This window comes from Acomys russatus, chromosome X, assembly GCF_903995435.1.
Source record: "Acomys russatus chromosome X, mAcoRus1.1, whole genome shotgun sequence".
NCBI lineage: Eukaryota > Metazoa > Chordata > Mammalia > Rodentia > Muridae > Acomys > Acomys russatus.
The window spans coordinates 107,115,942-107,130,402 of NC_067169.1; positions in this window are offsets into that span (position 1 = coordinate 107,115,942).

A 14,461-nucleotide genomic window follows, 5' to 3' on the forward strand; every position below is an offset into this window, starting at 1 on the left:
CACTCCTGTTGAGGTCAGAGAGGTCCTTGGATCCCCTGGAGCTGCTGTTGAAAGCGGTCATGAGCTGCTGGGATTGGAATTCAGGTCCCATGCAACTGCCTCCAGCATCTTTAACCTCTGAGCCATCTCTTAAGCCTCCCTTACTCATTTATTCAATTCCTCCGCTGTGTTGGTTTTCTGTCTACCAAGGTCTGATTTCTTTTTCAGATCATCTGTTTTAGCTGCACTAGACAAAAATAAAAGATTCAACTTCTTCTCAAGGCTTATGGAGATTCTAGCAATCATAATATGCATTAAGAGCTGCAATTGTCTTTTAAAAACCGCATTCATGGCACAGGCAGTATTATACATGTATTACACATGTGAGCCAGTACTATAATAACTGCAAAAATATTAAGTCATGTCATCTTCACCACCCAAATCTCCTTTCCAAGACACTACATCCTTTCAATCATCCAAAGCTACAAAGTATGGGAACTATAATAGTTATGAAAATATAGTGAAATGGGGCTAGAAAGATGGCTGAGTGGTTAAGGGCACTTGCTGCTCTTCCAGAAGATCTGAGTTGAGTTCTCAGTACCCATATCAAGCAGCTTTACAACCTCCTGTAACTCCAACTACAGAGCACTACACAACATTTTTCTGGTCTCACACAGCATCCACAGGCACACACACACACACACACAATTAAAATGGTCTCTGAAAAGATAGTCTCTTGGTTTGGTTTGGTTTTGATATGGTTTCTCTCTGTAGCCTTGGCTGTCCTGGACTCACTTTGTAGACCTGTAGACAAGGCTGGCCTCGAACTCACAGAGATCTGCCTACCTCTGCCTCCTGGTTGCTGGGGTTACAGGTGTGTGCCACCATGCCCGGCTAAGGATAGTCTTAATTTAATCTCTGTCTCTGTCTGTCTGTCTGTCTGTCTGTCTGTCTCTTGGTTTTTTTTTTTTTTTTTTTTTCTAGACAGGGTCTCTCTGTGTACCCTTGGCTGTCCTGGACTCACTTTGTAGACCAGGCTGGCCTCGAACTCATAGCGATCCGCCTGCCTCTGCCTCCCGAGTGCTGGGATTAAAGGCATGTGCCACCACGCCCGGCTCTCTCTCTTGGTTTTTGAGACAGGGTTTCTCTGTGTAGCCTTGGCTGTTCTGGACTCTTTCTGTAGACAAGACTGGGCTTTGAACTTACAGAGATCTGCTTGCCTCTACTTCCCTGAGTGCTGGAATTATAGGCATATACCACCATGCCCGACAATTCTCTCACTTTTAAGAGTTTAACAATTTAGGAAAAGTTTAAGTATGTGTGAAAAAAGAGCACTATTTTGCACATCATTTCCAGGCTTACTTGCTTTTGAATTTTTGCTTGTTTGTTTTACAATCATTTATTTTGTGTTGTCTTTCTGTGGTCATGCTCATGGTATAGATGTGGAGGTCAAAAAACACCTTGTGGGAGTTGGCACTCTTCTTTTACCAGCTGTGTTCTAGGGATTGAACTCAGGCTGTCAAGTTTGGCAGTGCCTTTACCCACTGAGCCATCGTACCACCCCGTTTCCGGGTTTTATTTATTATTGGTTGAGAATTTCATACCTGCATGGGTAGCCTCTCAAAGGCCACACCCCTGAAGAAAACCGACTCTCATTCTCCCAACAGGCATCAGTTGCCTCAGTTAAGGGTGGGACTTCCTGACCTCTTACCCCTAGGATTTTGTCTGCCTTGATCCTGTGCAGGTCTTGTTTATGAAATCACTGTCAATGTCAGTTCACATGGGAACTACCCTGTTGTGTCCAGCAAATATTTTTGCTGTAGTCATCCACAGCCTTGTCTTTTACATTTGCACTTCTTCTTCTGAGATGATCCCTGAGCTTTGGGAGACAGAAATGTGAAAAATATCCCATTTAGGGTTGAACATTATGGAAATCTCTATTTTTTTAAATTTTGTCCACTTGTGGGTCTCTGTTCTCAACTGCATCATCTACTGCAAGAAAAAGCTTCTCTGATGAGGATTGAGAGATGCATTTAGCTCTATGGGTATAAACTCTTAAGAAGATTGTTTAATACTATGTCCGCTTAGCAGAATAATAGCAGGAGGTTCACCATTATGGCCTATGACCTACATAGCCTCTATGCTCTTCTGTTAATGCTGCCAGGCATGACTTCTGTCTTTGGGAGCAGGCTTTAAATAGGATCAGAAAGTTGTTGGTTACTGTCTTAGTTTTCTATTGCTGTGAAAAAACACTGTGACCAAGCCAACTTATAAAAGAATGTGTTTAATTGTGATAACAGTCCCAAAGAGAGTCCATGATGGTGGAACAGAGGCACGGTGGCAATTTCAAGACAGCCCAATATTGGCTCTGTCACATGGCTATTAGTAATCATGCATTTGCAGGTCTACAATGAAAAGGAGAGCAAGTCAGGGACAGAAGGTACAAAATGTACAGCTTGAAGAGAAAAAGAGTACTGGAAAATTTGGTGTTGGATCCAAGACTTGGGCTAAAAGAGATAAGGAGATCAAGGTGAGAAATGACCTCGGGGCAAGATCCTACCCAGCCGATCACAAAATTTGTGAGAAGAGAAGGGCTAAAAATGTTCTGTTTCTAAAAAGCAACAACAAATCAAAGCTGTTGCAAATGAGGTGCAAGGGATTCAAGGTTCACCTTGGCAATGTTGGCCACATGGCTGTAACCTTAGAGTCCTGTAGGATGCATGAGTAAAGGGGTTTTGGAATCATCCTCCACGGTTAAGGAGAGCTTCTGAGGCCAGGCATGTGGGAAGGAAGTCTTTGCATGGAGGCATGAGGCTATAAAGTGCAGCATGGATTCTGTCGGAGATCCCAAGATGTTGTACATGCCAGAGCCATAAGAGAGCTCCACACAAGGAATTGAACCAGTTCAAGAAAAAAAAAAAAAATACTGCAGTCAGCAAACCCAGAAGGGTAGAACCATCTAAGGATTTATAAGTTTGCGCTGCTGACTTTAATCATGTTTTGGTCCAGTATTTCCTCACTATGCCCCTGATTCCTTCCTTTTGGGATGGTAATGTATGTTCTGTGCCATTGTATGTAGAAAGTATGTGATCTGCTTGGCGGGGGGAGTTTCTTTTTCTTTCTTTTGTTAAGATGTATTTATTTATTTATTTATTTATTTATTTATTTATTTATTTATTTATTATACAGTGTTCTGCCTGTGTACACATCTGCAGGCCAGAAGGGGGATCATCACATTGTTGATGGTTGTGAGCCACCATGTGGTTGCTGGGAATTGAACACAGGACCTCTGGAAGAGCAGACAGTGCTTTTAACCTCTGAGCCATTTCTCCAGCCGCCTTCCCTTTTTTTTTTTTTTTTTTTTTTTCATTTTTCCAGACAGGGTTTCTCTGTGTAGCCTTGGCTGTTCAGGACTCACTTTGTAGACCAGACTGGTCGTGAACTCACAGAGATCCACCTGCCTCTGCTTCCCAAGCACTGGGATTAAAGACTTGCACTACCACCACCCGGCTCAGGAGGCCATTCTTATTCAAACCACCATAGTTACTCCTGCAACATTTTTGCTTCTATTGTACCAGTGGGCATATCTTGCCAGGCTGATCATTACTATAGTTCACAGGGTTCCCTGCTGGGTAGCAATGGTAGTCACATTTCTCCCCTGGTAATAAGCATAGTACCTTCCACCATTATGAAAGCTAGCCAGTAAAGATTAAGTCAGTACCAGCTTGCTATCCCCATGTTCTATGATTCCAGTATGTGGTGTTTTCAGCTATAAGATCTACCATTAAGTTCTGGAGGGTAACCAGCATCAATGGTAATTGCTTGTAATGTTCGAGATTTATTTCATTTTATTTATTTATTTTGTGTGTGTGTGTGTGTGTGTGTGTGTGTGTGTGTGTGTGTGTGTGTGTTTTCATGTGCCTGAGCAGACTATAGATACATTTTTCCTCACAGCTAGAGTTACAGATAGTTGTAAACTGCCTGGTGTAAGTATTGGGAACTGGACTTGGAGAAGTACACACTTTTAACTACTATCACTTCTCTCTGAACCCCACATCCAGTTTTAGTCGTATCATGTTGTCTGCCTAGTTTTTGCTCCTTTTATGTGAGTCTTGTAGAGGTTCGGGTTATTTGTGCTTTGTGGCCAAGGATTTAACTTCTCTTTGACTTACTCCTGTGGGAGCTAAAGGTTGAATGTAACTTTAAGGTTGTTGTGACTACATGTCAAATAAAGAGCTGATTATGACACGTCTGTGGGACAGCTTTATCAGATGAAGCCTCTGGCAGATGGGCAGCAGACTGGGACGTACAACACAAAACCTAGTATAAGTTTTAAGTTGAAGGTCCAAGTGATCCATTGATCTGATCCCATGGCCTATTGTGGAAGAGAAAACACTGATGGTGAGTATACTAATGTGTAGGTAGAGACATAAAGAAGTAAGAATAAGCTCCTTAAACGCATGTTCAATATTGTAGGGTACAGAATTCCTCATATTTCTGTGCCACCCCTTTTTCTATTTTTAAGTACAATGTTTCTAATTATTTGAGTCTTTTACATGTACGTACAATGTATTTTGGTTGTACTCATCAGCCTACTCCTCCCTCTAACTCTTCCCAGGTCTGCCACATCCCTTCAACCCCTCCCAACTTCACAGCTTCTCATTTTTATAACACACTGAGTCCAGTTGGTACTACCCTTATTCATATGGGTTTGGGGCAGTCTGCCAGGGATCAGGGATCCAACTATTAAAGAAAAATGGACTGTGCCTCAATCAGCAGCTATCAACTGTCAGTAGCTTTTCAGTTAGGGTTGGGGGGTTGGGAGACCTCCCTCCATGCTGGAATTCTGGCTAGCTGGATCTTATGCAGGCAACCACAGCTGCTGGGAGTTCACGTGTGTGTCAATCCTGTCATGTCTAGGAAACACTTTCACTCAAGCCCTCCACAGTCTTTGGCTCTCATAACCTTCTCCATACCTCTTTTACAATGTCCTCTGAGACTTGCATTAAGGGGTGTGATATAGATGTCCCATTTATGTCTGAGCACACCCCAACCACTTAAATCTCTGTACTTTGACAAATTATGAGTTTCTTTCATTAGTCACTGTTCACTGTACAAAGAAGATTCTCTAATGAGAATGGAGACAGCTGCAGTGACTATGTACTGAGATGTGTTTAGAGGTTAGCTTGGTACTGTGTTCATTTAATAACAGTAAGCTCACCCCTGGGTCTATGAGCTCCACAGCCATAGGTTCTTGGTCAGAACTGTAATACTAGATACACATGCATTTCCTCTTGTGGGATGGGCCTTAAATCCAACCAGAAAGTACTTGGCTATGCCATAACATTCACACTACTATTGCACCCATGGTCATATCTTGACAGTTATCTGAAAGTGTTCATGACCTTAGCAGCCTATATAGCACTTTTCAGTGCTATGAAACCGACCCAGCAGGAAGGAAGCTTTCCAGGCAGGATAAGCCTGATTCCTCCATGTACTGTGACCAAAGGGTGGGGTGTCTTCATCAATAGGGTCTTATCAACAAGTTCTGGTAGGAAACCAGAAGCAATGTGTGCCACCCTTTTTCTAAAAACATAGTCCCTGATCCTGTTTCCTTGTCATTATATTTTCCTTATATCTTAGTGTTACTGCGTTAACATTTTTTTTTCCTGTGACAGGATCTCTTTGTGTAGCCCTGTCTGTCCTGGACTCGCTTTGTAGACCAGGCTGGTCTCGAACTCACAGTGATTCGCCTGCCTCTGCCTCCCAAGTGCTGGGATTAAAGGCATGCACCACCACCACCCGGCTTGAGGTAATATATTTTAATGACTGTATTTTGGACAAATAGACAATGTTTCATAAACCTAAGCATTTCAGATAGTTTTAAAAAATGTTAATGTGGCCAGGTGGTGATGGCGCATGCCTTTAATCCCAGCACTCAGGAGGCAGAGGCAGGTGGATTTCTGTGAGTTCAAGGCCAACCTGGTCTACAAAGTGAGTCCAGGACAGCCAAGTCTACACAGAGAAGTCCTGTCTCAAAAAACCAAACCAAATAAAACAAAACACCACATTACCTCCAAGAATATTAATATACTACATGAAAATTTAGATGGAGGCAAGAGCTTTTGTCCATGTGTGTATGCCACAGTTTTTGTTATGCAGTTTTATATTGACCCTTTCCTTTGTCTTTAAGCACCACCCCTTTCATTCACTCTCTCACTACTAAGCTGTAATAACCCTTTTACACAAACTTTCCAAATACCAAGGGAATTTTAACAATGCCTTTCAGATCATGAGTGGTAAACTGGATTTTACTGGTACAAACTTATGTATCATTAATCTTTTAGGAACTATATAAACTTAAAATAGTATATAATGTATATATTTTACAAGATAACTATGAAATATAGATTATTTAAATTTGCATGTATTTATATAGTAATTTAATAAATGTATTGCATGTTTATTATAGAAATAGAACATATAGAATGCATATATGTATAGAAATAGTGTTCAAACAAACATTCATAGGTGCTTATCTATGTTTTTATCTGACTAGAAAGGCAGAGGCATCGTGTCTTTTCCACTTAGTACTTGGAATTTGAATAACCTCTCTAGGCTTTGGCTTCTTCCTTTGAAATATGGGCAATGTGATGGTGCCTACCTCATAGAATTATTGTAAGCTTTGAATGTGATCACATATTTAAAGCGATTAGGATAGCACCAGGCACATAAGTGCCCAATAAATGGTAGCTATTATTAACCTGTCTTACATCAGGAATGGAGACTCCAAATCATCCTCGTGTCTGGGATTTAGATAATTTAATTCTACCTAACATAATCAAGTTTTTCTTCTTCTATTCCCAGAATGAATGAAAAATAAGTGATTATGATCTTACATGTCATAACTTTTCACAAACTATCTCAAGACAATTCCATTAGTTTAAGCTCACCACTGATTAGCTGAAAAAGGCTGATGACGGAACCAATTGGGACATGTGAAAACATTTTGTAAACTACAAAGCGATAATCGACTATGATGGCCATTTTATTTTCTTAAGCCCATTTCACTAGGTTCATTTACTTTTTTTCTGTCAATTGTGACATTACAGCTCAGCAGTGAAGCCTTTTCCTTGCATCACACTCTAGGTTTAAATCCCCAGGTCTCCCTCCCCATCTACACACACACACACACACACACACACACACACACACACACACATACTCAAACACAAGATGGGTATGGTGGCTTATGCTGCTAAACACTCAGGAGGGTGGTAGAAGGATTGCTACAAATTCAGGGCCAGCCTGTGCTATAGGGTAAGTTCCAGGTAAGCTTGTGCTACAGAATGAGACCATGTCTCAAAAAAACCCAATACTAACCAAACAAACAAAACTCCCCAATATTATTAGCATGAAGTTCAGATCTTAGCACTGAGTAGGGCTCATTAAAAGGTGCTGAGAAATTCTAAATGAGAAGTTAAGTGTTGTGAGCTGCAGAACTGTTGAAATGAGTACAGTATCAATACTACCTAAAATGAAAACACTGCTTTGGATGTATTCTGAGATATTTGTTTTAAGAAAGTAAGTTTCACTGTGTTCATCTGGAAATCAGCTGAAGACTTGGGCTAACGGCCAAATTTAATGCACTGTAAATATTCATATCAGATTATCATAAAACATAGTTAAAAGCCATGATTTATCTGCACATTTGGTTCAGTTGGGAATGTGATTTATCAAAACCATAAACACTTAGCATTTTGCTCTTTTTTCTTTTTGGATTTTAGTTGTGTGTGTGTGTTTTTTTTTTTTTTAAATTACAGAGCTGTACTTTGTCTGCTGTTATAGGAAACATACATACCATTAAGCACACTTGTTGGTTTCTGGCATGAAAGATGACAGACTAGGCCTGGGAAAACTGAAATATAGGGCAGAAAGTAGAGTATTCTTATATAACTGACTCCATTCAACTCTTTCCTGAATGCCATAGACAGCATGGGAGCAGAAAATGATCTTTAGCACAGCACTAGGAAGACCACAGGGGAAAGGGGCCATGGAGAGGCTGTTTCTAGACTGCACATGCGCTACTTTGCTGCTCGGGAGTCTGTCTGGAGCCATAAAGGATGCTAATTGCTTGCATAGTCTGACTGGACAAAAGACACTGGCAGAGGCATAACTGCCCTTGTTTCCTTGGGACAGTTAATCTCTAGTTTTTGCTTTGACAGTTACTTGTTGCCATGGATTAGAAAAGGGAGAAGAATTCACTTAGTCATTTGTATTAGTGACTTAGAGCTTTTTGGCAATTAGGGGTCCAGGCGAGAACTAGGAGATTTTAAGCTAGTTCTGCCCAGGTTTATGCCCACAGGTATTAGAGATGTTAGGGCTGCAAAGGTGAGTACCCCTACTCATCTGGGGGCTTCTGCCACGCTTTCATCCCTCTCCCCATTTTCATTTATCTTTACAGCATTTTCCCTCCAAGACAATATGTCCATAAATGAAGAAGAGCCAGAAACTCTTCAAAATTTCCAACTGAGCAGCGGGTTTGTCCTCAACACAGAAGTGTCACAGGAGAAAATGGAAGTGGATTTAGGTCTACCACCAGCTCAGGCCACTATAAATGCCAGTCTCCTTAGAAGATCCAGCAGCATCCCTTTGATCAATGGATTTGGGTGAGCAGGGTGGATGTACCTGAGGGCAAAGTGGGGTGGGGTGGGGAGTGTTGGACAAAATGCCCTCTGATAGAATTTCCTTGCTTGTATTAAGTTCTTACAAGCATCCCTCTATCCCTGGTTTCTAAAGATCCCACCTCAGCCTAGTAGAGGAGATGAAGTAGATGGGCCAAACTGAAGGACAGCATTTACCCCACCCTCAGGTCAGCACATAGCTGAACCTGAACATCCTCCTCTGATGGATCTTCATGGACTCAGTTCTAGCCACCAGTTGGCATGGACCGTGACATTTTTGTCATTTTAGTTTATCTCCTAGCCACTCCATTGAAGAAGCTAAGCACCTTCCATTCATGCCTCCAGACTTGTTATGACTATTGCTTTTTCATTTTCTCAGCTGATTTGTCACCTTTGACTTTCACCTCTTGCACATTGAAGATGGAAATAATTGCCAAGAGAATAATCTTAATAATCTTGGACCTTTTAAAAAAAATACCTAGTTTTTTTTTAATTGAAAATTTAGGCACTGCAGAAAGTTGATCTCTTGAATTATGCACTCACAGTGGGTAATATGCCCCGGCCACAAAAAGAAAAAAAATATTGTTTCACAAGTGTATTTTATTTTTTTTTTCCTGTGCAAAGCACAAGTATACACATGATATGTGATCAGATAAGTAATGCATATGTGGTTGTTCTAGTTATTTCTTATTTAATTTGAGGATGGTGGTTTCAGAGGGCCCATGACCATTTTGCCAGGGATCACTGCAGCAGGCAGGTAAGCATGGCATGGGAGTAGAGCTGAGAGCTCACATCTTGAGACACAATCACAAGGACGAATGAAAGACTTTGGGAACGGCTTCAGTCTTGAAACCTCAAAACTGTCCCCCAGTAACACACCTCCTTTAACAAAACTGCACCTCTTAATACTCCCCCAAGCAATTCCACCATCTGGGTACTAAGTGTCCAAACATATGACCCTATGGGGCTATTCTCATTGAAGTCACCAGAGTGGCATTAAATTTTGCTGTAGAGGCTGGAAAGATAGTTCCATGGATAAATTGCTTGATACACAGTATGAAGATCTGAGTTCAGATCCCCAGAGCCTACAGTAAAAGCCACGCATGGCAAGTGAGGACCTGCAAAGCTAACACTTGGGGTCCATAGACAGGTAGATCTCAGGGACTTGTTAGCCAAACAGACAGACTAGCTTAAATGAGCTTTTGTATCTTTAATACCAACCAGAGAAATTTCTATTAACTCAGTCTTCTGTACAAATGTTACTTCGTGCAATAAGGCCTTAAGCTATTGAATTTATCTCTAATTGCACATAAATATTAATAAAAATCCTCCAATTCTATGCACAACAAAGAGGACTGTGGAAGAATATCATTTCTCTGTCATTCTCACTGTGTGTCAGTGTTAGGCATCTTCCTCTGTTGCTCTCCTCCTTACTCTTTGAAACGGCCTCTCACGGAACCAGGAGCTTGCCCTTTCACCTTGTCAAGGCTTTTGACATTGGTGCTTTGCTAATAAATGGCGTGCATAAAGCATAGCAGGATATTTGATTTCTCTGTGTTTGTTTTGAGAGTCCCAGGAATTGAACCTAGAGCCCCGAGCACACTAGGTAAGCTCAGTACACTGAATGATAGCCTCAGCCCAGGAACTCCTTATAAACAGTAGTCCTGTTTACCAGAGTTTACAGTTAGGAATTTCACCTCTGTGAATAATGCTGCAGGGAAGACAGACTTTTCTACATGTGGAATTTGACATGTAATTAGAAAATCACTTGTAAAGCATGTAACAGTGTTTAGCAAACTGCAGATATAATTGTAGATATAGGTGTAGTCTGGAAAGTGGTACGACACTAAGACTTTGAGGCATGAGTAAGGGACTAAGGCTCAGCACAATCCTACTTTAGACCAATTCTTCCTTCAGAGTAAGTCTCTGATCACATACTAACTTGTAAATATGCTATAAAAAAAAAAATAAGTCCTCAGGTAGGCAAGTCTCTAACTGCAGGCACGGAAGACAGGATTCCCATGCTATGTCAAATGTTTTGATAGCCGAGTTTGGTGTCTCATACTTGTAATCCCAGCACTGGGAAGGCTGGGGCAGAAGAATCATCATGACTTTTTCACGCTCTCAACCTCTACTTGGTTAACTTAACTGCTAATTAAGAGTCTTATGGAACAGGCTGCGTTCAAACTGATGATCTCTTGCCTCCACTTGCTAAGTGTTGAGATTAGAGATCACTATGCCTGGCTTCAATACTATATATAAGATACTACATTTAAGGTAGTTTGTCAATACTATACATAAAACTAAGGTTGTTGTTGTTATTGTTTGTTGTTTGTTTTGCTTTTTCAAGACAGGGTTTCTTTGTGTAGTCGTAGCTGTCCTGGAATCAGTTTGTAGTAAAACTAAGTTTAAAAAAAAAAACTTTTCTCTTATCCTTATTTAAAAGATTAGAAGTTGGGATAGGGTGTGACGCTCTGGTAGATTGCTTGCCTAGTATATGTGAGACCCTGGGATTTATCTCCAGCATCGCACACAGGCAAACACAACCCTGCCTGAGTTGCAAAGTGAGTTCAAACCAGCCTATGCAACTCAGTGCTGAGAAGAATATAGCTCAAAAGTAGAGTCCTTGGTACGGTGTTCAATCCCCACTATCAAAGTAAAATAATAAATAAAATACCAATAATGGTGGTCAATAGTATTTAAAAAAATCAATTACTATTAATTGTACATATTTGTGGGTTATAGCAAGATTATTCAATACATGTGTATGAGATATAATAATCAAATCAAGGGGGTTGCTATTCCTTAAAAATTTTTTAGTTGAGATTAACACAAATAATTACAGCTTCAGACTCTGTGTATTTCAATATATGTAAATAATGTGCACTGACCAAATAAGAGTAACAATCCCCACTCTTAGCTACTTTGTGTCTGTTGCCTCTAAGTTTCTCTCTTGTAGTTAGTTCTAAACTACAGACTAGGTTTCTGTGAGCTCTGCCCATTTTATTGCGCTATATTTGGCAAAAGAAAAACTAGAAACACTATGTTTGTGTCTAGATTTTGTTCTGAAATTTTCCTAGTCCCTAAAACCCAAAAGTCTGTAGCCAGACTGGGGAGGGCTTTGACTGTCATAATAAAGAACTGAATGCGGCAGATAATAGCCTCTGAAAATTGTGAGCTGGAGAGCAAGCTGTTCTTTAGGAAGGTGACCCTGGCAGTCTGCTAAGTAGCTTGGAATAGGGAAAGAACAGAGGTGAGGAGGCCAAAGAGACTATTGTGCAGTTTGTGTGTAAGGAAAAATGCTTTGAAGTGTTTTTGGCAACCATCCTAAAAAAGAACAAGATGGACAGAAAATAGAGTTAGGGGTACAACCTAAGAGATTGGCACTTGATTGGATGTAAGCAGCAAGAAGAAAGTGTTAGGGTTTTGTTTTGAGAGGGAGAGGAAGGGGAGGGAACGAGGGAGGAGAATGGGAGAGGGGAGAGAGGAGCTAGGAGAGAGAAGAGACAGAGTTTTAAATCACCCAGTTTGGCTTCAAACTCACCATAGTAGCTGAGACTGACATTGAATTCCTGATTCTCCTACCTTTACCTCTCAAGGGCTGGGATTATGGCCATGTACTTCCTGGCTAATGATAATTTGTTATAGTCAGTGGAGAAACCTGGATAAGCAGTACAAGGAAAGCATCTATATTCTTTTGTGACTTCCTTGGAGTTAAACTGAAAATCTCTGATAAAAAGAAGCATAAAAGGTAAAAGATGACTTCTTCTGGGTGATAAGGTCAAATAGGATTGAGGCCACCTATGTAGGCAGCAGTCACACTGGGAACATAGACTCCATTTTCAATGGGCCGTGGTTGGCTGCTCAGATTCTCTGCTCTTGTTTGCAGTGTGGGAATGTGACCCAGTGTTGCAAAAACTTGCAAACTTTCAGTTGAAGCCAAAAAGATTGAGTCTGGGTTTTTTTTTAATGTGAAATTTCTTGGAGTACACAATGAATTCAAAACTTCTTTAATACTGTAAAGCAAAGCTTACTCGCAGACAATCTCAGATTGGTTGAGCCCTGCTCTTGGTTATGATTATTTATGTAACAGTTCAGACAGTAAGAGAATTTGTGCTTGGACATTGTAGCTCTGATCATAAGATTAAATCAGCTACACACACAAAATGGCGTATTTCCAAGTTTGCAGTAAATTATGTTTATTCTCAGTAGAACAATTAGAGGTAAAATGGTGTATCTGAGAATGTCTTACCTTACAAGGAAACTTGTTTAAATTTAGCTGAGAAAGCCCCCCAGCCCGTGTTTGTGTGTGTAAAAAATCTGCACAGCTTTCTCTACCAAGAAGTCATTTACATACATAGCGTTCCTCTTTAATTATAAGTTATATTTGTTTAAAAATTTGGTAATAGAGGGCCAGGTGTGGTGACGCACGCCTTTAATTCTGGCACTTGGGAGGCAGAGGCAGGGGGAATCGCTGTGAGTTCTAGGCCAGCCTGGTCTACAAAGTGAATCTAGGACAGGCAAGGCTACACAGAGAAACTCTGTCTTGAAAAACCACTGCCCCCTCCCCTCCAAAAAACCAAAAAAACAAAATAATTTGTTAATGGATTTTATCTGTTAAATGTTTTCTTTTGTCTTAGTGATAATTCACAGGGATCCCAAGTTGACACCATAAGAATGAGAAGGAACAGCTCACCATTTCTGAATCGCCATGCTTTGGTAAGAACGTATTTCTTATGGTGTCCCTGTGCAAGGCACACTTCTTGCTCTTCAGTGTTGGTTCTCAGATCTGAGTGTGGACTATGGAGAGCTTGTTAAAACACAGCTAGGTCTCATCATTTAGAGTTCCTGACTCACAAGGTGAGTCAGATGTAGCCTGAGGATGTTCATTTCTAGGAAGGTTTGGCTTTGAGAAACAACTTCTCTAAACGTTGCTAAGGGAAAACAAACACATCCAATACATACAGTTGTTTGGCTGCAGCTGCAACCGAATTAGTTTTTAACTCCCTTATGAATTTGACACAGAAATATATTTTCAGGTCCCTTATGAATTTAACACTGATATGTTTTCATATGGAAAGCCATCGAGTTTCCATTCTCAGGCATTCTTAAAAACAATTTTCAGTCCTGGTTAGTTAAACTTTTATCTCACATTCGTCTGGACTTGTAGTTAAAATTTCCAATTCATGCTGTGCAATCTCTAAATTAAAACTCCCTTTCTGCTCATGAAAGCTAGGAAAATAGAAAAATTCTTATAGGTCAGTAAGTCAAAAGAATAAATGATTCATCATATAAAATTTTTGGATGATGTAAATTGTTGTTCAATGTTGATTCAATGAGCTATTTTGGGGATGCAATGAGCAGCATTCAGTGCATTCAGGCTGCGTTTGAATCACCACCTCTCTAGTTTCAACAAGTGCATATCTTTGTCTTTCTGTTGGAATGGTAGGCGGCCTCTTAGTATTCCACCATTGACTAATCTATGAAGGGCCTTTGTCATGCTAAGGAAGTTCCCATCTACTCCTACCTGTTTGAATTGTACTTTTTTCTGTATCATTTGAAATAATTGTGTGTCCTTCCCCTTTGTTCTATTAATAGTGTACATTATGCAGATTTTCTTATGTTGATTCACCTTTAGATTCCCGGGGTAAATCTTTTGGCATTAACCTACAGTTTTCTTGTGATAGTTTTACTGGCTTGGGTATCTGGGTAATGCTAGACTCCTAACTCACCTTCCTTCCCTCTCGCCTCCCCTTTCCCTCCCTCCACATACCCTTCCATCCCTATCTTCTCTCCCT